This window comes from Arvicola amphibius, chromosome 5, assembly GCF_903992535.2.
Source record: "Arvicola amphibius chromosome 5, mArvAmp1.2, whole genome shotgun sequence".
NCBI classification, from domain to species: domain Eukaryota; kingdom Metazoa; phylum Chordata; class Mammalia; order Rodentia; family Cricetidae; genus Arvicola; species Arvicola amphibius.
In genome coordinates, this window is record NC_052051.1 from 110,555,606 (window position 1) to 110,582,076 (window position 26,471).

Genomic DNA, 26,471 nt, shown 5'->3' on the forward strand with positions numbered 1-26,471 from the left:
ACTCACCGAAAGCCTACAAACTAATGGAAATTGAACAGTGAACTACTGAACCACCCCTGGGTCAAGGAAGAAATAAAGAAAGAAAAAAATTCCTAGAACTCAATGAAAATGAAGGTACCACATACCCAAACTTATGGGACACTATAAAAGCGGTGCTAACATGAAAGTTCATAGCACTAAGTGCCCACATAAAGAAAGTAGAGAAAGCTTAAACCCTGACTTAACAGCACACCTGAAAGCTCTAGAACAAAAAGAAGCAGACACACCCAGGAGGAGTAGAAGACAGATAATCAAATTGATGGCTGAAATCAATAAAATAAAATAATACAAAGAATCAATGAGACAAATAGCTGGTTCTTTGAGAAAATCAGCAAGATAGATGAACCCTTATCCAAACTAATCAAAAGGCAGAGAGAGAACATTCAAATTAACAAAATCAGAAATGAAAAGGAAGATATAACAACAGATACTGAGAAAATTCAGAGAATTATTAGGTCATACTAAAAACAACTGTATGCAACAAAACTGGAAAACATAAAAGAAATGAACAATTTTCTAGATAGATACTATATACCAAAGTTAAATCAAGACCAGGTGAACAATTTAAATAGACCTATTAACTGAAAGGAAATAGCAGCTGTCATCAAAAGCCTCCCAACCCAAAAAAGCTCAGGGCCAGATGGTTTTAATGCAGGAATTTACCAGAACTTCTAAGAGCTAATACCTACACTCCTCAAAATACTCCAAATAATAGAAACAGAAGGAACATTGCCAAATTCTTTTTATGAGGCTGCAGTTACCCTGATACTAAAACCACACAAAGACTCAACCAAGAAAGAGAATTACAGACCAATCTCACCCATGAACATAGATGCAAAAATACTGAATAAAATACTGGCAAACCAAATACAAGAATACAAGAAAAATCATCTACCGTGATCAAGTGGGCTTCATCCCAAAGATGCAGGAATGATTCAGCATATGAATGTCTACCAATGCAATCCATCATATAAATAAACTAAAAAAATAGGATTATCTTATTAGATGCTGAAAAAGCATTTGAAAAAATCCAACACCCCTGCATGATAAAGGTCTTGGAGAGATCAGAGATACAAGGAATATATCTAAATATAATAAAAGCAATATACAGCAAGCCAACAGCTAACATCAAATTAAATGGAGAGAAACTCAAAACAAATCCACTAAAATCAGGAACAAGATAAGGCTGTCCACTCTCTCCATATATGTTCAACATAGTTCTTAAACTTCTGGCTATAACAATAAGACAACAAAAGGAGATCAAAGGGATTCAAAATTAGAAAGAAAGAAGTCAAACTTTTGTCATTTGCAGATAATATGATAGTATATATAAGTACCCCCAAAACTCTACTAGGGAACTCCTACAACTGATAAATACCTTCAGTAATGTGATCTTGTATCCTACAAGATCAACTTAAAAAAATCAGTAGCCCCCTCCCATATACAAAAGATAAAAAAGCTGAGAAAGAAATCAGAGAAATATCACCTTTCACAATAGCCACAAAGAGCATAAAATATTTTGGGTCAACACTAACCTAAGAAGTGAAAGACTTATTCGACAAGAACTTTAAGTCTTTTAAGAAAGAAATTGAAGAAGATACCAGAAAATAGAAACATCTCCCATGCTCTTGGATAGGTAGGATCAAAATAATACAAATGGCAATCCCACTAAGAGCAATCTATAGATTCAATGCAATTGCCATCAAAATCCCAACACAATTCTTCACAGACCTTGAAAGAACAATAATCAACTTCATATGGGGGAATAAAAAACCCAGGATAGCCAAAACAATCCTGTACAATAAAGGAACTTCCGGAGGCATCACCATCTCTGACATCAAACTCCATTACAGAGCTACAGTAATGAAAACAGTTTTGTACTGGCATAAAAACAGAGAGGTTGACCAATGGAATCAAATCCAAGACTGAGATATTAATCTACACACCTATAAACACCTGATTTTTTACAAAGAAGCTAAAATTATACAACGTAAAAAGAAAGCATTTTCAACAAATGGTGCTGGCATAACTGAATGTCAACATGTAGAAGAATGCAAATAAATCCACATCTATCCCCATGCACAAAACTCAAGTCCAAATGGATTAAAGACCTCAGTATAAATCCAACCACAGTGAACCTGATAGAGGAGAAAGTGGGAAGTAATCTTCAATGCATGGGCTCAGGAAATTTCTGAAATATAACCCCAGTAGCACAGACATTGAATAAGAACAATAAATAAATGGGACTTCCTGAATCTAAGAAGCTTCTGTAACACAAAGGATACAGTCAGTAAGACATAAAGGCAGCCTTCTGAGTGGAAAAAGATCGTCACCAACCCCACCTCAAACAAAGGACTGATCTCCAAAATGTATAAAAAACTCAAGAAATTATGCATTAAAATTCTAAATAACCCAGTTAAAAATGGAGTACAGAACTAAACATAGAATTCTCAATGGAAGAGTCTCAAAATGGCTGAAAAACACTTAAGGAAATGTTCAACATCCTTAGCCATCAGGGAAATGCAAATCAAAACAACTCTGAGCTATCATCTTACACCTGTCAGAATGGCTAAGATCAAAAATAGCAATGATAGCTTATAGTGGAGAGGATGTGGAGTAAGAGGAACACACATCCATTGCTGGTGGGAATGCAAACTTGAACAACTGCTTTGAAAATCAGTACGGCAGTTACTCAGCAAATTAGGAATCAACCTACCTCAGGATCCAGCAATACCACTCTTGGGCACATACCCAAACGATACTTAATCATACTACAAAGACATTTGTTCAACTATGCTCATAGCAGCATTATTTGTAATAACCAGAATCTGGAAAGAAGCTATATGCCCCTCAACTGAAGAATGGATAAATAAAATATGGCACATTTACACATTAGAGTATTATTCAGAGGTAAAAAAAAATGACATCTTGAATTTTGAATGCAAATGGATGGAATTAGAAAAAATTATCCCGAGTGAGGTAACCCAGATCCAAAAATATGAATATGAGTCTTCATCCAGCAACTGATGGAAACAGAAGCAGAGGCCTGCATCAGAACACTGGACTGAGCTCCTAAAGTCCAGTTGAAGAGTGGGAGGAATGAGAAAATGAGCAAAGAGGTCAAGACCATGATGGGTACACCCACTGAACCAGTCAACCTTGGCTAGTGGAAGCTCACCAACACCAGCCAAACTGGGAAGGAACAAGCATAGGACCAAACTGGACCCTCTGAATGTGAGTGACAGTTCCATACCTGGGGCAGACTGAGCGGCCAATAGCAGGGACACCAGGATTTATTCCTAATGCTTGTACTAGCTTTTGGGGAACCCATTCTCTTTGGATGGATACCTTTCTCAGCCTAGATATAGTAGGGAGGGCCTTGGACTCTCCCCAATACAATGAGACTTACCCTCTCTGAGGAGTGGATGGGGGGGTTGGTGGAGGGAATGGTTGGAGGGGAGGGAGTGGGAACTTGGATTGGTATGTATAATGAAGAAAGATAACTTGTTTTCTCTTTAAAAAATAAAAAATGCATCATCATAAAAAAGAACATATACAACTCTAAACTTCACTTTCTGAGGGGAAAAGAAAATGTTCTAGCACAAATCAGCCACTGTAACAAGAACAATAAAAGATTCCTAGGAGAGAGTCTGGCTTGAGAAGAACAAAAAAAAACCCTAAAAAACAAACAAACAAACCAAAAAAGAGGGCAAAGGGATGAATGCTGTGTCTTTACGTGGAGGAATGGGCAAAGAAGTTTCCTGGTAGCCCCTTTACAATGGCACCAGCCCCACTGAGTCGGCTGAAGTTTCCCAATTTTAAAGGTCTTAGTATGAACATAGAATTTGGGGCACAGCAGCATGCAAACTTCAGCAATGCCCATCAGATTTGTGTCAAGCACTTCCAGTTCCTGGCATCTCACTGAGTCTCCAGAAGGACGTCCTCATTCTCATCCAGGTCAAAGAAGTGGCCATTCTGCCAGGCATCTGGGAGTGGCCAGTTATGGACAACTGTTCAGCTAAGTGGGCATTTAGAAACAGTATTCACATGAGAGCTAAAGTCCTAGGGCCAGTATTTTCCCAGAGATAAAGTACATTCTTGTGATAGATTAGAGCACTCAGAAGAAGAGGGTGCTGATGGTAGGGCAGGGTGGAAGAAAAAGCCAGAATTGTGAGGATACTAGACAGTTATAGGGAAAAATAACAGAAGCGGCAGTGATCATAGCCACACGCGAGACATCTGTCTCATCAAACTGCTGTTCAGATGAACACGAGGCCAGGTACTCTCCAAGCGTCCAAGACAGAAAGAGCACTTCTGTATGTATATAAAGAGCCTGGACTGTATGTATTTACACAAATGCTGTTTTGAATGTTCCTTTTGTTTGTTTGTTTTGTTTTCGGTTTCTTTGTTTTATAAGAAAATGTGTCTCTATGTTTCTTCAGGCGTGAAAAACATACATTCACAGCATAGGGCATAAACCTGACAATATTATCTCCGATTCCCACCAAATAATCACTGAGACACCAACCACAAACTCTGGGGTCATTGCCTAAAGATTTGGCTGGGGAGAGGTGGTAGCAGGAATAGAAGAAAATTCCAAGGACTCTCACAAGGCATTTGCCACCCCAGTTCTGTCTTTGCAGATGAGACTACAATAAAGGCAGCCTTTCTGGAAGCTAGTCTTTGGACTAGTGCTAGAGGAGCTGCTTTCCAGTCATCCGGAGAGTTTATGTCGCTCAGGATTCCAGTGGCTGGGCCTGAGGCTCTATAGTGAAGTGTAGAGGTCAAGCCCTGAAGTGTTCCAAATGAGCCTCAACCCAAGCTGGTTTCTACACCACAGAGAAACTGGACAGAGAGTTCCCAGAGTGCTGTGTAGGGTCCTGGTCCAGTCAAGACTTCCTTCGCTGCCTTAGATACGGAGGAGGCTGTGATAGGACACCAAGGTGGAGAAGAGAATAATTAAGTTAGCTCTCAATGGCCTGGTAGATCAAAGATTAGGTTAATACACACACACACACACACACACTTTCATCATCAACCTTGGCTTTGAGAAACATGGAAAACATTCACAGCTATTCTAGTATTTGTAATGTTAGAATGCCAACAAAAAGGGCATGGAAGCCATCCATGATCAGGCCTGGGCTGCATGAGATTTCCATGTCTTGAAAGGCAAAGAACTCCTTATTTTTCCTTGTGGCTGGAATGAGGGAGTTGTTAATTTCCATGCATACACTTAAATGATGATGATGATGATGATGGTGATGATGATGCACATAGTTTAAACACACGGATGTAGGCCAGGTCGCATACCTACCTTGAAACATGGAATTAAAAAATAAATAAAGTGTACTGCAAGCACTCAGGGTTCAGGCTAAGACCTTTGGTCATGAGAGCCTAGATTAACTAGGATGGGACTTGACTCTAAAAGGGTAAAGTATCTTCTAATCTCAGAATTGAGAAAAGAGTCAATACGTAATAACATGAGTATTTTTCAAATTGAACAAACCTTATAGCCAATGATTTATCTCCTTGTAATGCTTAGGAAGTATATTATAATTACAGTTTAATGTCATTTTAAAAGGTCTAATGAAGTTGTTGATTTATATTTACAGTTTACAATGCAATTTTTATTAGCTTTAAATACAGTATTGTAATTCTCGAAGAACTTAGGGCTCCAAATGTTTATATGCTTAGTTTGTCTGGTTTATGTGAATTACATTGGAAGGTTTGACAGCCAAGCAATCAAATTACTCTAGAGGAAAATAAAAGACATTAAACTTACAAGTGCATTTCAAGATATGTGAAAATGACGAATTCTCTGGTCTTTAAGCAGAGTCGTCTATAGAGGCCATGACAGTGCTTTACCTGAGCAGTTTGAAACAGAATGTGAACTCGAGGATAAACAAGCTTAGGAAGAATTGGTGAGCTTGATAAAGCGACACCAGCTTTGAAGAATGAAATGTGTCTAAAGAGTGTTTCCTATCTAAGACAACCCTCTTTGTGTAAAAGAAAACCTCACAGCACTTTGCCCAGAGAGGAAACGGCCTGCAGAAGGTGTGAAAATGGTTGGAATCCCAAAACAGTTGACAGTGGTAACAGAAGGTATAGCCTGTCCAGAGACACGCCCACATCTGACTCCCCACCCCCATCCGACCCCCCACCCCCCCATCCCACCCCCCATCCCAGCAGAGGAAGCTGATGCCCCTCCGTTCTGTGCTGATGTCACTTGATTAATGACACTCCTTTCTGCAAATATCTCCTTAAGGCCATTGTTGGCATTAACTTTCCTGAGAAATATGTCCTTCCTCCCTCCCTCCCTTCCGTTCTCTATTTATTTATTTCTTATAGTGGATAATGGTTGAAAGTTGCGGTGGGCGATTCTGGTTCCCTCCTTCCCTACATAGTCTCTACTGAGTTAAAACAAAACCAGCTCTCTAAATTTGGTCAGCTGTTTATTAAATAATAATTACTATCTCTAGAGTCCTACCAGATGTTCATTAAGCAGTTTCCATTTACAAGTAGACCCCAAAACAGTTTGTACACTCTGAGCCCCGGTTCTCTTTTAATGTACACTGACTGTGCTTTCATGAAGGCATCTCTAGTAGCAGGTGTGACTGTATTTTAGTGACAGAAATCTGTAACTCTACAAAACAGCTTGCTTCCAAAACTAACAGAACCCTCAAAAGGACACCAGCTTAGAATTGTGAGGTAGTTTAACAGAATCTAACAAAATACTTTTAAAAAAATGCCTGAGACAGACTGGCCTGTGCTGTACCCCCATACTGGCTTGGAAATGCTACACAACCCCATTGGCCTTTCACTTTTTTGTCTGAAGGCCAAAGTAAGAACAAAAGCAAATGATGTGCAAACTGTCACTAGCAAAACACATTTAACTGTGGTTCTAGTGGGGAGGAGTGAGAATCAGGACTAGGGATGAGCATGTTCAGAGCCAACACAAGAACTCCTTCCAGGACCCAGGACCGCTTCAGAGGAGACGGAAACAGGGATGTGGAGGGTCTCTCTACAACACTTAGATTCTGGAATGCCGCTGGCTCATTTCCCTTCCTTCTGTTACCAACTGGGTTCTGATTACTCATTTCCATTCACACTCCTGGGTCTGCAGTCTCATTGGTGTATAGGTCGAGTGCATTAGTCCTATTAAAAACCACCTTCTCTTTAACTGGGTTTTTATCCCAAAATGACACTCAGAAGCACCCCTGTGTCTCCTTTTCTGTCAACAGCAGCCTTCCTTTATCAGGACAAGTGCGTAGAAACTGACCAGCGTGTAAACTCACAGGCCAATTACACAGCTTTCAACAAAGCCACCTGGAATTTAGTCTAGAAAGGTCTCCGATGAAGCAATGGTACTTGTTTCTGGGGTTTAAAGCTATCCTAAGTAGCCTGTGGAGCTTCCCACCTTTGATGTTTCTTCTACCAGAAGACCACACTCTGCTCCATCCTTACACAAGTCTTGTTATAATACTGCTATCCATAAGATATCATTTCCTGAGGTCTCCACAGACCCAAATTCTATCTGGACCCTGTCTCTGACTCACCTTGACACACTACTCATCCTAAAAACTTCTCCTAGAATTCCCCAACACCCAACTCTGTTGGTTTTATTATAACTTTTAACAAATTACAATGAACTTTTAACCAGCTCATGTCTCCCAGGCCCATTAATCACACACGAGCAGCCAGAGGAATCCCTCTGATCCTGATAGATGGAAAAATAATGAAATGATGTGAGTGTTGGAAAATGTTTGGCCTCGCAAAAACATAAGGCAAGTAGAGGCAACAAGGCAGGAATTCTCACATTTGAATTCAGCAGTAACGGCATCCCACACAGGCCAAGTGTCCTGGAGCTAGATCTCGATACTCAGTCCACTGCTGTCCGTGTAACATGGTAAGAAACTTTGGGACATCAGCTTATCAGCAAATCAAAGAAAACTCAACAGAAACCCAAAGCTTTGGGGGCACTGATGCACACCGTGGAATCTTCTGGGAATCTAGTTTTCTCTTGTAGGGTATTCCAAGGACATTCGGTATTTCCTGCCTCTACCCTTAGTTATTCCTTCTCTTTTGAGATATCTGTACGTTCACACCTAATTGTAAGAAAGTGCAGAGATTTTATTTAGCCTTTATCCAGTTTTCTGAGTGACATTGTCTTGTCAAAGTGTGGTACAGTACCACAGTTAGGACATGTCTTGCTACAGTCAGGACACAGAGCATGCTTGTCAGGCAAAGAAGCTTCCAGCTGTACTTTTCCCTTCCCTGTGACACCCACTGATCAGTTCTTTATTCATGAATTTTTCCATTCCTGAAAAATTGTATACGTGTATTATACTGTACATAGTCATTTGAGATTGGCCTTTTCCCCACCAAGCAGAATTCTCTGGAGGTTTATCCAAGTTGTTTGCTGTAGCAATAATCCATTCCTTCTTATTGTCACCAGGTAGGAGTACATTATAAATATTTAATGTAATGTATCCATCTGGAACCGGCTTTTTAAAACTTTCTTTCCCTATAATTGGTGTTCTTTTTGTTTCATTTTCTTGCTTTCTTGCCCTGGCTAAAACTTTCTGCATTATGTTGAATAAGAATGGAAAAAACTGAATTCTTACCTTGTTCCTAATCATAAGAAAAAACGATTCAGCTTTTTACCATTAGTCTTAATGTTAGCTACAATAGTCTCATATTTTTAAAGAATAATCTTCAGTAATGAACTTTAACTCCTCAATGATTTTTATGCATTTGTTTGTGATGATTCATTTATTGCTGTGGTAAGATTTGATGTCATGTGTCACACTAGAGACCAGTATAGCAGAGATGTGTATATTGATTATTTTCAAATTTCCCTCTGACTTCAAAGAATCCGATTATCTTTGTCTTTGAAGTACTCTAGGATTTTCTGTACTGATTGATGTGACCGTGTAATGCGCTTTCTGTCCCAAACAGAGTAATTTCTCCTGTCTCTCCCCCACCTCATCTCCATGATAATGCACACTTTCATCTTTATTAAGGAAGGTACCTTTACCTTCTCCTTCTTCCCGTAAGAACAGCAGCCTGCTCCCCCTCTCCTGCTTCTCTCCACAGCACCCCCATCTCGTATTCATAGTTCACATTTTCTTTCTCCCACAACAGCTACTGCGGCCAGATGTATTCCTGAGCTTCCTGCTGCACACTTGGCTCCTCGGGGCTGGCTTCGCTTTCTCCACACAGCCCAGCAAGTTCATCACCCGCTGTTTATTCCTTCCCCACCTCCTGCCTCACCAAGTGCTCTCAGAGCCTCTGCCCCTCTTACTGTGCAGGTCAAGCCCTCCTGGATCATAGGTGCAGGTGGCCTGCTCGGCTCCAGGTGTGTCATGTCAACTCTCAAGGTTACCACCTTCCCCCCTCCCCCCGCTCTGCTGCGGTCCTGGACTTAGAATAGAATCCCCCTGCCTGCAGTACTCTGAATTCCGTTTTGACCAAAATTAGTACTGACTCCCAAGAGATGGTCTAATTGGAATAATCCAAGTTTTCTGAACTTTTTCCACTCTTGAAAACTTGGCTTGAGCTTGAACTGTTCTCCCTTCACAGAGTCTCCCAAAATTCTGGTCTTTTTCTCCTGTCAGATGGACACCTGATGATATGAGACTTTCTTCAGATTTTATTGTAGGAGTAATATGACACCATGTGAGCCCCCGGCTCACCAACTTCTTCATAGTAAAAATAAGACTTTCCAAGTCACACCATTGTGGGTCCTCATCTTGACACACACCCGAGAGTCTTCCTACCTGCCCCTAGTAGAACATAACACCTTGTGGAAACCGCCTCTGCTTGTGGCCTTTGGTCTTGGCTTCTGTGCACACTTATAGGACAAGTGAGACGCAGCCAAATCTCGATTCCCTGCATGTCCTCCTTTCCTCATCTCCCAAATATCCCATTTCAGTTCATAAACAAGGCAACCCACGCAAAGTCTTCTGAGGCTTCTCTCATCCCGCATGGATTCTAACTTCCCGAACTTCCCTGTAGTTTGTCTCTGACCCCCACTCTCCTGACACTTGCCACACATTGTCCGCCCCACACCTGTCCTCAACTGTCCCATTTTCTTTTGGTGGTTCCTTTTCTTCAGAGATTGACATGTACATACACACACACAAATTCACACACACACACACTCATGCATGCACTTACACAACATACACCACACATGCAAGTACTCAAGCACACTCACATGCATGCACTCATATACACATGACACACTCATGCACACACATTGAGCACACACTCATACACACATTCATATACACACATGCACACACTCATGTACAAACAAACACAACTCATGCATACACACATGCATGCACTCATGCATACCCTCACAACACATGCGCACACACATACACACACACACACACACACGCATACCTTACGGGAGATGTGCCTTTCATTATCAGAGCATCTCTTCACAATACACAAGATAGGCATGAGTCTTTTCACGCAGCAAATAAAAAGGCTCAGCCATAGTATGGTAATGGCGCAGCTGCTTAAGAGCAGGAATGGGGTCTGAAAGCAAGATGTAATTTAATTTCCACCCGAATCACGTGGAATCTGCAGAAAGAGGAAAACCCTCTCTCATTGCTAATCATTCTTGTGCACTTATTATAACCCCTATCTTATCAGATATGGTCTATCTGACCCCAACTGTGGCCCAGTTGTCACTGGGAAGCTTTTCAACATCTATCGTCACGTGGACAGAGACAGAACCGGGGTTAAGTCTCAGGATGGTTTGAAGAAATTTAGAGAGATAAAAACACCTAGACTTGGTCCTGAATAAGAATTAGGAAGACCTCCCTTCTTCTGAGGCTGAAGTTAGCCACAGAAGCTCTTTAAAGCTTTTCCAAGCAAGCCTTTATACGCAGCCACAGTGGAAAGTTGCTGGGTGAAAACCATTCTTAAGGTCTCACTTACCCTCATATTACTTAAATTTGTACAACAAACAAGGCTCTTGACTCACTTTGAGTACCTTGAACTTGTCAAAGCTGTATGATGGTTTCCCGATTTTGACCCCTAACACTAGGGCAAGTTTACAAAGGTCAAGAAGATGTAAGCTGTTATACCTGGGGCTCTATCACGGCACCAGCTGACTAAGGCTAGAGCCCCAGGTATCACATTGTCAGGGACAGGGTCAGCTGTGAAATCTGATAACAGCCTTGCCCTCACTCCTAGCATTCTGGGATTAAAAACTTCATTCAGGAAGCGGCTATGGTATGTAGCCAAGCAAGATCATTCACAGCAGCCCCATCCTCCTAAAAGCAGTTTTTAAAAGAACCCACTATTAGTTCTTTTACAACATATTAAGCAGGCCATAGGAGTGCATCTATGTGTTCCTTGTGAGAGCTCTTGGCCCGAGATGGCTCTTTTGTCTCTAATTGCCACATGGCTCTGGGAAGAAAACCATGTGGGCTAGGAGGGGAAGAAGGGGGCAGCTGCCCAGGTAGCCAGGCCAGCTGACTCGGGCCTGGGATCAGCCTGCTGACAGATGTCTCAACCAGATGGTGTGCAAATCCTGTCGATGTACCCTCAAAACATGGAATCCAAAGGAGAAACCCAAAGTATTTCTGTGCTGGGCTCCTGTCCAAACACAAATGCGTGATGGCAGGCTGCTGAAAGCCAGGCTTCTAGAAAAGGGTCTTCATCAGGCCTGTGCAAAATTGCTGCTTGATTTCCCTCACCTTCCACTTCTGCTCTCTGATCTCTCCACTAACCATCATGTCTTTGTAAAAGAATTTCGACTACATTAAAATGCATATAGCCTCATGAAAACCATGGCAACAACTTCAGTCATTTTATTTTTCTCTTTGAGAATTCCATACCTGCACACAATACACTTTGACTATACAGCCCCACTCCGTACTTCCAACTCCTCTTGGACTCCCAGGACTCCCTCCCACCTTCATGTCCTCTTATTCATTTCTTTTCTTTTAGCTTATGACTTACCAAGTCCAGTTGGTGCTGCCTATGTGAGCATGGATGCCGAACCATGCACTGGAGCATGGGCAACCTACAAGAGGCCACACCATGCAAGAAAAATGACTCTCCCCCCTTCTAGCAGCCACCAACTGCAATAGCTCCTCAGAACTGTGGCCTCCTGGCCATTCTCCATCCAGGCTGGAATGCAGACTGTTGTGATCTTGAGTGTGGCCTCCTAGCTGTCCTCTATCCAGACTGGGTTGAAGGCTGGAATCCAGGCTGCCTTGACGTTGTGCAGGGGGCCACCACTGCTGTGAATTCAGGACAGCAGCCACTCTTAGTTCTAAAGAACACTGTTTGCTGGCGGTCTGACCTGAACTCTGGCTCTTGAACTCTTTCTACCCCTCTCCCACTGTTTCCTGAGTCCTGGGAGTGGGTTGGGTGCCATAGATGCCCCATTCACGGCTGTGCACTCTACAGTCACTTCACTTCCTGTGCTTCCAGGTTCCTGATTAGGTGAAAACTACTGCCGACTTTTTGAGAGCATATTTACATACAAGTGAAATATTGTGACTGATTTTAATTTGTCAACTTGACTGAGTTATAGGATGTTTAGATAGCTGATTGAATGCCATTTATGTGTCTTTCTGGAAGACAAATGAGTTGGTGAACAGAGTAAAGTAAGTTGCCCTCCCCCATACAAGTAGTCTCCTAGCCATTGAGGATCCAAATATAACACAGAAAAGCAAAGGAAGCTGCATTTGCCTTTCCTGAATTTTCAACTCCTGGAACTAGAAGATTAAGTTGGACGTGATGTCAGATGCTTATACTTCCACCTTTGAGGAGGCTGAGGCAGGAGAATTACCATGAGTTCATGACCAGCTCAGATTACATAGCAAACAAGTAAACAAACAAACAAAAAAAGCACTTTGGCCTTGGTATTTCTGAAACTCGGGAATTCATATCAGAACTAGGATCTATACCATTGGCTTTCAGTTTCTCCAGCTATAGAATTAGGATCTCTACCACCAGCTCTCAGGCTCTCTGGTTACATTCTAGGTCTCTGAGTTGAAGGTGAAAGGCAGGGACTTCTCAGGATGTTTCATGATTCTATACCTTACAACATATATCTTAAAAACTAGATATATATGTACCTTTTGTTTCTCTGGAGACAATTCCCAGTGTTTTCTCTTTATTAATAAGGGAAATGAGGGAGATCGTGGAGTTAAAGTTTTAAATAGCAGAGTTAGGTTCCCACAATGGCCCCTGGAGAAGGTAAAAGAGCTCTGCCCTTTTAGCCAAGACGCTCCACTGCACAATGACTGATCCCTCGGCTGACATACTGCTGCTGGCGTCCTGGGGTTGTGGAGGGGCCATATGCGCCATGTTATCTGTGACTATGTCCTAACGTTCAATGAGCAAGTGGCTATTTTCTACACTCTTCCCGGGCCTGCTGCCACTGCACTTTTTAAAAATGTCCTTCTGAGCCAATCTTCCTCCTCAAGAACACACATGCAGTACCCCTCACTATCACATTTGATACAGCAGATCCCAGCTGCTAGGGACAAATAAGAGCTCCAGTTACCCCTCCCCTAGAAAGAGGTGCCCCTGAGCTCCACGGGGAATATTTACAGAAACGAGTCTTGTAATTGTGAGGCACAAGCCGCAGAGACTGACAGCCGGGAGGAAGCCTGAGAGCCTGTGGGCCAGCTCCTCTCCCAGGTACTGGCAACTTTTCAATAAAACCCAGAGAAGGAGACAATAGGGAGGAGTTTGGAGCCTTCAGGCAAAGAAGTGACCGTCTCACCTTGTAAGGGATCATGAGGACTCTTGTCTGGGGCTTTCTCAAGGCACGAGGTGAAGAGTACAACAGAGCACTATCGCAGGTGCTTAGGGCGCGAGTGCTCATCTTTGCGCTCATCTTTCCCTGCCATTTGGCTGTACCATAGATCACCCTATTAGCTGTGCCCATCAATTCCTTCCAGAATGCAGGCATCATTTTAAAAATGGAATCTGGGTTGGTCTCAGACGAGTACAAGAGGTTGAAAAGGATGGAGAAAGTCGCAGAAAACAGTACAGAGAGACTGGTTAAAGGATCTGAGACTTTTCATCCTTAGGTGGGGAGCAAGAGGAACAAGATGGGAAAGATCATGGCATGCCAGGGAGATAAGGCTGACCCTGCTGCCTGCCTGAGAGCTCAGCTAAGACCAATGTGTTAAAAGAAATTAATAAGAGCCTTGGGCTCAGAGAGACCCCAACTAATTATTAAAGCTTCTCATCTTGAAGACCTCAGCAAATTAACACATTCTTCAAATTCTCTTTCTGCAAGGCATTCACACAGCAGCATGGGTCTGAGTGGAACAGTTAAGCACAGGCAACTCTTTTTTTTTTCTTTTTTTCTTCGTTTTTCTTTTTTGTTAAATTATATAATTTTACAAATTTTCACCTCCTCCCCTCCTCCCATTTCCCTTCCCCTCCCCCATCTCCTCCTCCTCTCTCTCCAGTCCTAGGAGCAGTCAGGGTTCCCTGCCCTGTGGGAAGTCCAAGTTCCTCCCCCATCCATCCAGGTCTAGGGAGGTGAGGATCCAAACCGACTAGGTTCCCACAAAGCTAATACATACAGTAGAATCAAAACCCAGTGCCATTGTCCTTGGCTTCTCAGTCAGCCCTCCTTGTCAGCCACGTTCAGAGAGTCCAGTTGGATCACATGCTCCATCAGTCCCAGTCCGGTTGGCCTTGGTGAGCTCCCATTAGATCAGTCCCATTGTCTCTGTGAATGGACGCACCCCTCACGGTCCTGACTTCCTTGCTCATGTTCTCCCTCCTTCTGTTCCTCATTTGGACCTTGGGAGCTCAGTCCAGTGTTCCAATGTGGGTCTCTGTCTCTATCTCCATCCATCGCCAGATGAAGGTTCAATGGTGATAGGCAAGATAATCATCAGTGTGGCTATTGTATAGGGCCAGTTCAGGTGCCCTCTCCTCAGCTGCCCAAGGAACAAGCTGGGGACATCTCCTTGGACACCTGGGAACCCCTCTAGAGTCCAATCTCTTGCCTACCTTCAAATGGCTCCCTTAATTAAGATATATACTTCCCCAATTTCATATCCACTCTTCCTCCATCCCAACTGTCCCATTCCCCCAAGCTCTCCCCATCCTCCCCTTCTCACTTCTCTCTCCCCATCTCCCTTTACCTCTATCCTGCCCCCACTCCCAAGCTCTCAATTTTTGCCTGGCAATCTTGTCTACTTCCAATATCCAGGAAGATAACTACATGTTTTTCTTTGGATTCACCTTCCTATCTAGCTTCTCTCCTAAAACTGAAAAGCTTCTGTAAAGCAAAGGAGACTGTCAATAAGACAAAAAGGCAACCTATTGACTGGGAGAAGATCTTCACCAACCCCGCAACAGACAAAAGTCTGATCTCCAAAATATATAAAGAGCTCAAGAAACTAGACTTCAAAATGTTAATTAACCCAATTAAAAAATGGGGTACTGATCTGAACAAGGAATTCTCAACTGAAGAAGTTCAAATGGCCAAAAGACACTTAAGGTCATGCTCAACCTCCTTAGCAATCAGGGAAATGCAAATCAAAACAACTTTGAGACACCATCTTACACCTGTCAGAATGGCTAAAATCAAAAACACCAATGACAGCCTTTGCTGGAGAGGTTGTGGAATAAGGGGAACACTCATCCATTGCTTATGGGAATGCAAACTTGTGCAACCATTTTGGAAATCAGTGTGGCGGTTTCTCAGGAAATTCGGGATCAACCTACCCCAGGATCCAGCAATACCACTCCTAGGAATATACCCAAGAGATGCCCAATCTTACTACAAAAACATTTGTTCAACTATGTTCATAGCTGCATTATTTGTAATAGCCAGAACCTGGAAACAACCTAGATGCCCCTCAATGGAAGAATGGATAAAGAAAGTGTGGGATATGTACGCATTAGAGTACTACTCAGAGGTAAAAAAACAATGACTTCTTGAATTTTGCATGCAAATGGATGGAAATAGAAAACACCATCCTGAGTGAGGCAACCCAGACCCAAAAAGATGAATATGGTATGTACTCACTCATTAGTGGATTCTAGCCATAGAATTGAGCCTCTATTTCACAGGCAACTCTTGTCTAGAGCTGTTCATTTGCTCACTGGCTATAGCTCTTTCCTTACAGTCACTTATTAGTGCTCTGTATAGTCCAGAGCTCGGGATGATGATCACTTTCCTGGGAGAAGAAGGACAAAGCCAATGAGAGAGGTGAGACTGCATTAGCCAGGTTCCAATCTTTAGTCTTGAGACCTTGGCACTCCTAAGGAAGCATCAGAGCAGAAAGAAGCTCATGCATCGGGGCCAGAAAAAAGGGCTGGCTTTTCCTTTTATCATTTATGTTCATTAAGCTGATCTCAGAACAATATATTTACATTTGAAGATAATGTACCCCACTGCGGTCTGCCACCACCATTCCGTGTGGTTTACCGGTGCATTCAGGTTGCCATAGTTAAGAACTAATATGTACTCTGGTTGTCATTTTCCTTTCTCCATCAAGAAAGTGCTGGTGCTAGCTAGCCTCCCTTGAGATTTTTTTCCCCATCATACTGCCATAGTTAGTGGACAGTAACTGACAGGGAGGGGTGTGAATTCAAGCATCATGACTAGCTAGTTAAGTATTTCTGGCCAAGAATAAATTCCTCCAGGCACTGGACTGGGTATGGTGGTGCATGCCATTATTCTCAATACCCAAGAGGCATGGGTAGGCAAATCTCTGCTTGAGACCAGTCTGGTCTACATAACAAGCTCTAGTCACTGTAACACAGTGAGACAGCAATATACTGTCTGAAAACTAAAACAACACAAGACAAGTAAACAGCACAGAGCTTAGATTGTTGTATCACCAAAGGTTTTCAAATTATGTTGCTCTCATGTTTTTACATGTGTCCGTGATGCTTGCACAAGGTGCATGGAAGAGCACAGGGGAATGGCACCCATGGGTCACAGCATGATTGTGGATGTCAGGAAACAACTTCAGGTGTCTGTCCTCATCTCCCGCCTTGGCCAAGGAAGTTCCTTTGTCCACAGCTGTGTATGCCAGGCTGACCGGCTCATGAGGCTCCAGGGTTCTCCTTTCTGCATCTCACCTCTTGCTGTAGGCTCTTGGAGATCACAGACCTGCACAGTGGCACCCTGCATTCCCTGGGTGCTGGGATCTGGACCTCAGTACCCACATTGGATAGCAGGTGTTTCAAAGATCCCCCAGCCCAAAGTATCCTTAGAAATCTTAGAAAGAATGTACTTTTGTACAATTTGTAATTGGATGGTTAACTTCACATATTTTCAAAAGCTGTAACTTAGCCCCTCTTTCACCAGAGGCTACACTAGGACCCAGAACCCCAGGTAAGCACCGCCTACCCAACGACAGCCAGTACTCCCTCAGAGTCTGCCCAGCCTGCCCACAACAACCCCCACTCTTCTTGTCATCATATCTTGGACCACAACTCAGGTGGAAGCACCCTGCCTAACAGATGTCATGCCGGCTACCAGAACACAAGGTAGGATGGCTGTCTGAGAATTGCCCCCACTTTTTCAGTGCTTTCCCAGCCCAGCCCCAGTCAGCCCTCCCTTCCTCATCACCATATCCCAGCCCCAACTCCAATAGAGATATCAGAACTGTAGGTAACCCCCTGCCCCAGCACTGCCCCCACTCAGTGCTCACCCAGCCTATATTCAACCACCCTCATCACCATATCCTGGCCCCAATTCCTGCTTAGGACTCCCGCCTGGGTCAGAGGCATGCAGGCTGCCAGAACTCCAGCCCTCAAATTGGGTAGAGAACCCCCAATCAATAACAGACCACTCTGGCCAGAAAACCAGAGCAAAAGAAGAAACCAAAGAGGGGACAGAGCCCATCCAACAAAGACAAACTCAGAAATTGGGCACATAGACCTATAATTATCCCAAATAGAGATGCCTAGATGCTAGTTTAAGAATGAAATCAATAGCAGCCAGGGTAATATGTCAGCACAAAAACCCACTACCCTGCAGCAGGCCCTAACATTTCAACACAGCTGAAGCACAAGAAAATGACCTTAAAGTCAAATTTACAAAGATGATAAAGGTCCTTAAAGAGGAAATGAATACATCCCTTAAAGAAAGCCATAAAACACAAAGAAATAATTGAAGGAAATGAATAAAACTGTTCCAGACCTGAAAATGAAAATAGAAGCAATAACGAAAACATAATCTGAAATAATCCTGAAAATGGAAAACCTATGTAAGTGGAAAGGAACTACAGATACAGGAATGACCAACAGAACACAGTAGAAGATTCTTCTACAGAAGAAGAAAAAATCTCAGGTGTTGAAAATGCGATAATAGAAATAGATACATTGGTCAAAAAACGTTAAATTTAAAACTTCCTGACACAAAACACCCAGGAAATCTGGGACACTATGAAAAACCAAAACTAAAAGTAATAGGAATAAAAGAAGGAGAAGAATTGCAGCTCAAAGGCACAGAAAATATTTTTAACAAATCGTAGAAGAAAATCTCCCTAGCCTAAAGAAGGATGTGTGTTGTAGAATATCATTTTAAGATATGTTACATTTGTTTATGCTGTGGAATTTTTGTTTAATGATGCAAAGATTGAAGAGTGAGAGAAGGAGGAAAGGAGAACTCCAGGGGCCAGCCACCCAGCTACACAGCAAGCCACTGAGTAAGAGGTAAGGAAAAGTATATAGAAAGGTAAAATCCCAGAGGCAAAAACAGATGAAGATAAATTAAGAAACACTAGCTAGAAACAAGCCAAGCTAAGTCAGAGCATTCATAAAAAAGAATAAGCCTACGTATCATTTATTTGGAAGCTGGGTGACAGGCCCCCAAAGAGCAAAGAGTAAAGAGTAAAAATAATCAACAGCAGACATGCCCTTAAAAGTACAAGAAGCTTACAAAGCACCAAATGCATTAGACCAGAAAAGAAAGTCCCCTCACTACATAGTAATCAAAGCACCAAACATACAGAACAAGGAAAAAATGTTAAAAGCTGCAAGGACAGAAGGCCAAAATAACTTATAAAGGCAGGCCTATTAGAACTACACCTGACTTCTCAATGGAGATTCTAACAGTCAGGAGGACCTGAACAAATATCCTGAAGGCTATAAGAGACCACAGATGCCAGCCTAGACTGTTATACTCAGCAAAACGTTCAATCGCCACAGATGGAGAAAGCAAGATATTCTGTGACAAAATCAAATTTGAACAATAACTATCTATAAATCCAGACCTACAGAAGGTACTAGAAGGAAAACTCCTACCCAAGGAAGTTAAACATACCCATGAAAACACAGGAAATAAATAATCTCACAACAGAAAAACCAAAAGAAGGGAAACACACACACCACTACTACTACTACCACTACCAACAACAACAATAAAATAACAGGAATAACCAATCATTGGTCATTGATATCTCTCAATATTAAATCATTGATCATTGGTATCAATATTAATGAACTCAATTACTCAATAAAAAGACACAGACTAACAGAATAGATGAGAAAACAGGATCTATCCTTCTGTTTCATATAAGAAACACACCTCAACAGCAAAGATAAACATTACCTCAAAATAACAGTTGGAAAAAGATTTTCCAAGCAAATGGACTTAAGAAACAAGTTGGTATTCTAATATCTAACAAAACAGACTTCTAACCAAAATTAATCTAAAGTGACAGGAAAGGACACGTCATACTCATCAAAGGAAAGATTCACCAAAATCATCTTTCAGTTTTTAACATCTATGCCCCAAATGCAAGGGCACCCACATTTATAAAGGAAACACTATTAAAGCTTAAATCATAAATGGACCCTCACACATTGATAAGGGTAGACTTCAATACCCCACTATCACCAATGGGCAGGTCATCCAGACAACAACTATCCAGAGAAATACTGGAGCTAATAGATGTTATGAACCAAACTAACCTAAATGATATCTATGGAACATTTCACCAAAACACAATAAAGCACACCTTCTTCTTAGTACCTCATGAACCTTTTTCAAAATGGGCCACATACTCGGTCATAGAGCAAGTCTCAACAAACACAATAAAATTGAAATAATCCCCTGCAACTCATCAGACCACCACAGATTAAAACTAGATTTCAACAATATAAAATCTACAAACTCATGGAACCTAAGTAACTACTGAATGACTTCTGGGTCAAGATAGAATAAAAAAAAATTAAAGTCTTCCTAAATTTCAATGAAAATAAATGAACAGCATAAGGGGATGCTTCTCCATTGCTAGTGGGAATGCAAACTTGTACAACCACTTTGGAAATCAGTATGCTGGTTTCTCAGAAAGTTGGAAATCAACCTACCTCAGGACCCAGCAATACCACTCTTGGGCATATACCAAAAGAATGCTCAATCATACTAGAAAGACATTTGTTCAACTATGTTCACAGCAGCATTATTTGCAATATCCAAAACCTGAAAACAACCTAGAGGCCTCCAAAATGAAGAATGGGTTAAGAAAATGTGGTACATTTACACAATGGAGTACTACTCAGTGGTAAAATAGCAAAAAAAGGGAACAGTATAAATAATCAATGAAACAAAAATTTGGTTCTTTGGGGAAAACAATAATATAGACAAAACTTTACTAACTAAACTAAACAAGCTAAAAGACAGAAACATAATGTATAAATTATCAAAATCAGAAGCAAAAGGGGGGATATAACAACAGATACAGAGAAAATCCAAAGAATCATTAGGTCATAATTTAAAATCCTAAACTTTATAAGATTGGATAATATAAAAGAAATGAATAATTTTCTTGACAAATACTAGTTACCAAAATTAAATCAAGACCAGAGAAACAATTTAAATAGACCAATAACCCCTAAGGAAATAGGAGCAGTTATTATAAGTCTAGCAACAAGAAAGAGCCCAGGGCCAGACAGTTTTAAAGCAGAATTCTACCAGACTTTCAATGAAGAGTTAATAGCAATACTTCCTAAATTATTCCACAAAATAGAAACAGAAGGAATACTGCCAAATTCATTTTATGAGACCACAGTCACCCTGATACCAAAACCAAACAAAAGAAAAGAGAATTACAGATCAATTTCTCTCAAGAACATAGTTGTAAAAATGCTCAATAAAATACTTGCAAACTGAATCCAAGAGCACATCAAAAAGATCACCCACCACCATTAAGTAGGCTTTATGCCAGAGATTCAAGAATGATTCAACATATGAAACCTGTCAATGTCATCCACCATATGATGTGGGATTCTCCTCTGTATGCTATAGTAGGAACGGTGGGCTGCATCCCACCACCCAGCTAGCTTTACCCAAAATAATTACACGGAAACTGTATTCTTTTAAACACTGCCTGGCCCATTAGTTTCAGCCTCTTATTGGCTAATTCTCATATCTTGCTTTAACCCATATTTAGTAATCTGTGTAGCACCACAAGGTGGTGTCTTACCAGGAAGGATCTTAGCCTGCATCCATCTCAGAGAGAAGAGCTATGGCATCTGCCTGAGGTGTCTGACTCACTGCCTTCTCTATCCCACAATTCTGTTCTGTCTACTCCGCCTACCTAATTTTCTGTCCTATTAAAGGGCCAAGGCAGTTTATTAACCAATGAAAGTAACACATAGACAGATAAAGAAGCTGTCTTGGGCTGTGCAGTGAATAGAGGTAGGTGGGGGAAATTATGGGAGGAAGAAGGTGGAGTAAGGGAGAAGCCATGTAGCTGGTACTTTACCCAGTAATCCACAATCACGTGGTGATACATAGATTAATGGAATGGGAGGAAGAAGGTGGAGTAAGAGAGAAGCCATGTAGCTGGTACTTTACCCAGTAAGCCACAGTCACATGGGGATACGTAGATTAGTGAAAATGGGTTAAATTAAGATGCTAGAATTAGCCAATAAGAAGCTAGAACTAATGGGCCAAGCAGTGATTTAATTAATACAGTTTCTGTATGATTATTTAGGGGCTAAGTGGCCTGGATGAACAAGTGGCCTCCTTCCAACAAATTGGTGCCCAAACCATATAAATAAGCTGAAAGAAAAATAAAAGCACATGATCACTTCATTTGATGCTGAAAAATCCTTTGACAAAATCCAACACCTCTTCATGATTAAAGTCTTGGAGATATTAGTGATACAAGGAACATATCTAATCATAATAAAGACAATTTACAGCAAGCCTATAGTCAACATTAAATGGATAGACAGTTAAAGCAATTTCACTAAAATCAAGTACAAGACTGCCCACTTTCTTCATATCTATTCAACATAGTAATTGGAACAATAAGACAACTGAAGGAGATCAAGGGGTTACATATTGGAAAGGAAGAAGTCAAAGTATCATTATTTGCAGATGCTATAATAGTATACATAGGCAGCCCAAAAAAATTCTACCAGGGAACTCCTACAGTTGATAAACACATTTAGTAAAGTGACTGGATATAAGATGAAGCTTAAAAATCAGTAGCTATCATATATACAAATGACAAGTGGATTGAGAAAATAATCAAAATAGCCACAAATAATATAAAATATCTTGGGACAACTCTAAGCAAGTAAGTGAAAACCCAATATAACAAGAACTTCAAGACTTAAAGAAAGAAATTGAAGAAGATATCAGAAGATGGAAAGATCTCACATTCATGAATTGGTAGGATTAAAATAGTAAAGATGGCCATCCTACCAAAATCAATCTACAGACTCAAAATAATCCCCAACAAAGTTTCAACACAATTCTTTAGAGACCTTGAAAGAACAACACTCAACTTCATATGGAAAAACCAAATCAACCAACCAACCAAACAAACAAACAAAAAACCTAGGATAGCTAAAGTAATCCTGTACAAATAAAAGCTCATTTGGAGGTTTCACAATCCCTGATTTCAAGCTCTACCACAGAACTATAGTAATAAAAATTGTGTGGTATTGGCATAAAAATAGACAAGTTGATTAACGGAATTGAATCAAAGACCCAGACATAAATCTACATACGTATGGATACCTGATTTTTGATGAAGGAGCTAAAAATACACAATGGAAAAAAAGAAAGCATCAACAAATGGTGCTGGTATAACTGGATGTTAGTAGGTAGAAGACAGCAAATAAATCTATATCTATCACCCTGCACAAAACCCAAGTCAAAGTGGAGCAAAGACTTTAATATCAAGCCAGATACATTGAACCTGATAGAAGAGAGAGAGGGGAGCAGCCTTGAATGCATTGACACAGGAGACAACTTCCTGAACAGAACACCTATTATTCAGGCACTAAGATTGATAATAAATGGTACTTCATGAAATTGAAAAGCTTCTGTAAGGCAGGCAAAAAAAACACTGTCAAAAGGACAAAATGACAGCCCATGAAATGGGAAAATATTTTTACCAACTACACATCTGACAGAGGGCTAAAATCCAAAATATATAAAGAACTTAAGAAACTAGACATCAACAAACCAAATAATCCAATTAAAAATAGCATATAGATCCAAACGTAGAATTCTCAACAAAGGAATTTCAAATGACTGAGAAACACTTTAAGTTCAACATCCTTAGACACCAGGAAAATGCATATCAAAATTACTTTGAGATTCCATTTTACACCTGTCAGAATGGCTAAGATCAAAAACACAAGTGACAGCTCATGCTAGTAAGGATGTGAAGCAAGAGGAACACTCCTCCACTGCTGATGGAATTGTAAACTTGTACAGCTTCTATGGTAAGCAATGTGGTGGTTCCTCAGAAAATTGGGAATCTACCTCAAGACCCAACTATACCACTCTTGGGTATATATCAAAAGGATGCTCCATCCTACCACAAGAGCATGTGTTCAAACATGCTCATTATAACTTTAAAACAACATAGATATCCCTCAAGTGAAAAATGGATTAAGAAAATGTGGTATATTTACACAATGGAGTATTACTCTGCTGTTAAAAGCAATGACATCATGAGCTGCAGGCAAATTGACAGAACTAGAAATGATCATCCTGAGTAAAGTAACTCAGATCCAGAAAGAAAAACATGGTTTGTACTCACTTGTAAGTGGTCACTAGCTGTTAAGTAAAGGATAATCATGCAAAAATCCACAGACCCAGAGGGACTAAGTAATAAGGACGGCTCAAGTGGGTGTGGTGGTTTGAAAGAAAATGCCCCCCACAGGGAGTGGCACTATTTAGAGGTGTGGCTTTATTGGAGTAGGCATGGCCTTGTTGGAGGAAGTGTGCTGCTGTGGGGGTGGGCTTTGAGGCCTCTTATGCTCAAGCTATGCCCAATGTGGTACAGAGTTGCTTTTACTGCCTGTAAATGAAGATGTAGAACTCTCAGCTCCTTCTCCAGCAACATGTCTGCCTGCATGCTGCCATGTTCTTGCTGTCATGATACTAGACTAAGCTTCTGAACTGTAAACCAGCCCCTATTAAATGTTTTCCTTTACAATAGTTGCATTGTCATGGTATAGGTCTCTTCACAGTAATAGAAACCCTAACTAAAACAGGGGGTGAGACATGTGATTCTCCCTGGGAAGGGGAAATAGAATAGATTTTGAGGTTGGACTAGGAACAGTTAAGTAAGGAAATAGGAGGAATCAGGTTGCAAGTGGGAGAGAGGGAGAAGGGGAGGGAAAGAAAACTGGAACTGGGTGGCATTTGAGGGATTATATAAAAACACAGTGTGGTGATTTGAAAGAAAATGGTCCCAAAGAAAGTGGTACTATTAGGAGATGTGGCCTTGTTGGAGGAAGTGTGTCCCTATGTGGGTGCCTTTGAGGTCTCTTTTGCTCAAGCTTCCCTCAGTGTGAAAGTCAGTCAACTAATGTGGTATTCTCCTCTGTATGCTGTGAATATGTTTTATTACCATTGGTAAGTAAAGAAGTTTCTTTGGGTGTATATGGACTTTAAGGCTTTATATGGACTCAGGGGTATAAATTATGTGTATATATATATATATATTTATATCAAAAAAGGGGGGAGGGATTAACTGGTGATCTGAAGGAATAATTGATTTTTGTGAGTTATTGTTTTTTGAAAAACTATATGAGTGTTGATTCTTGTATATTGATATATTGAACATTGTATGAGAGTATGATACTACCTCTGTTTGAAACAATTGTTATATTGACATTGTTTACTATATTGCAATGTACATCTCTACCTCTGATATTATTTATGTAATGACATTGTTTACTATATTGCAATGTACATTTCTACCTCAGATATTATTTATGTAATGACCCTGTTTACATTTGGAAATCATTGTCTTCATTTATTACACAGTTGTCTATTCTATTAGTCATACAGTTAGATAAGTGTTGAGAATTATATGTTGGTCATATTTATATTTAGGATAATCAGGTTTTTAGACACATAGAGGTTGTATTTAGTATAGATAGCATAATCTTCGACCTCTTTAAAGAGCTGTAGAACATGGCCTTTAATCTAACCTAGAATTTTGTAATTATGAGACACAATCACTCCTGGCAACAGTGCTCTACTCCCGAGAGAACGTTGAGCACCAAAGACACTCCACTGGGAGTTTATCTTCTACTTGGCAGAACTGGCCTTGGGGCAAAGAAAAGCCCATACCTCCATTACTGACTAAACTACGAAATATCCATAAGTGGATAAAACAGAATTGTCTTATCTTGCCAAGACAGGATAGGATAGTTCTACTAAAGGTTCCTTGCCGTTGTATAATGGTATGTCAGGTTTTTTCAGGCCTCAGCCAAAGTTGGTTGCCTCAACATTGCTATCAAGATTTCGTGTGGTTGCCCAGGTAGTCAATTGTCTCTGTTTTCTGTTGCACATTTTGGAAGTTTCTCGTTTGTGCTTCCTGGTTGCTTTGGTAATATTACTTTCCTTCTCAGATCTTTGATGGGGTTAAAGATTAGATAATGGTAGCTACCTTCTACATTATTTAGACTTCCCAAAGTAGAGTGACTAGTAAAATTTTTTGTTATATGCTCCTCGCCTGATATTGTTTACTTCTTGTAATTTTATATGATCTGTTCCCGTTGTATATACTTGTATTTGGTTTCTGAATCTGCCTTATTTAGACAAAAGGGGGAGATGTTGGGGCAGCTGGCCCAATCCCTGTGTTCAGGGGCGTGGCTGCCCCAGGGGAGGAGGATACCCTTAAAAAGGATCGGGGCGCTGGAAGGAGGCCTGTTTTCTGTCCCCCGCGTTACCTTCTGCTTCGCTGGACCCTTGGTTCTGTAAGTTCCCTTATTTCCCCTTTTATTAAAACTGATTTATTATAAAAGGACTATTTTGGTTATTTCCAAACCCCTCCGACTGCCGGTACACGCCGGTACAGGCAGTGCAGAATATAGCAAGGCAGGAATTCCAAGCAGAGATAGAGGAGAAAGTAGGTGGAATTGAAGGGATGCCATGTAGCTGCCAAAAGAGACAGAGGACGCCAGACAACCTTACCAGT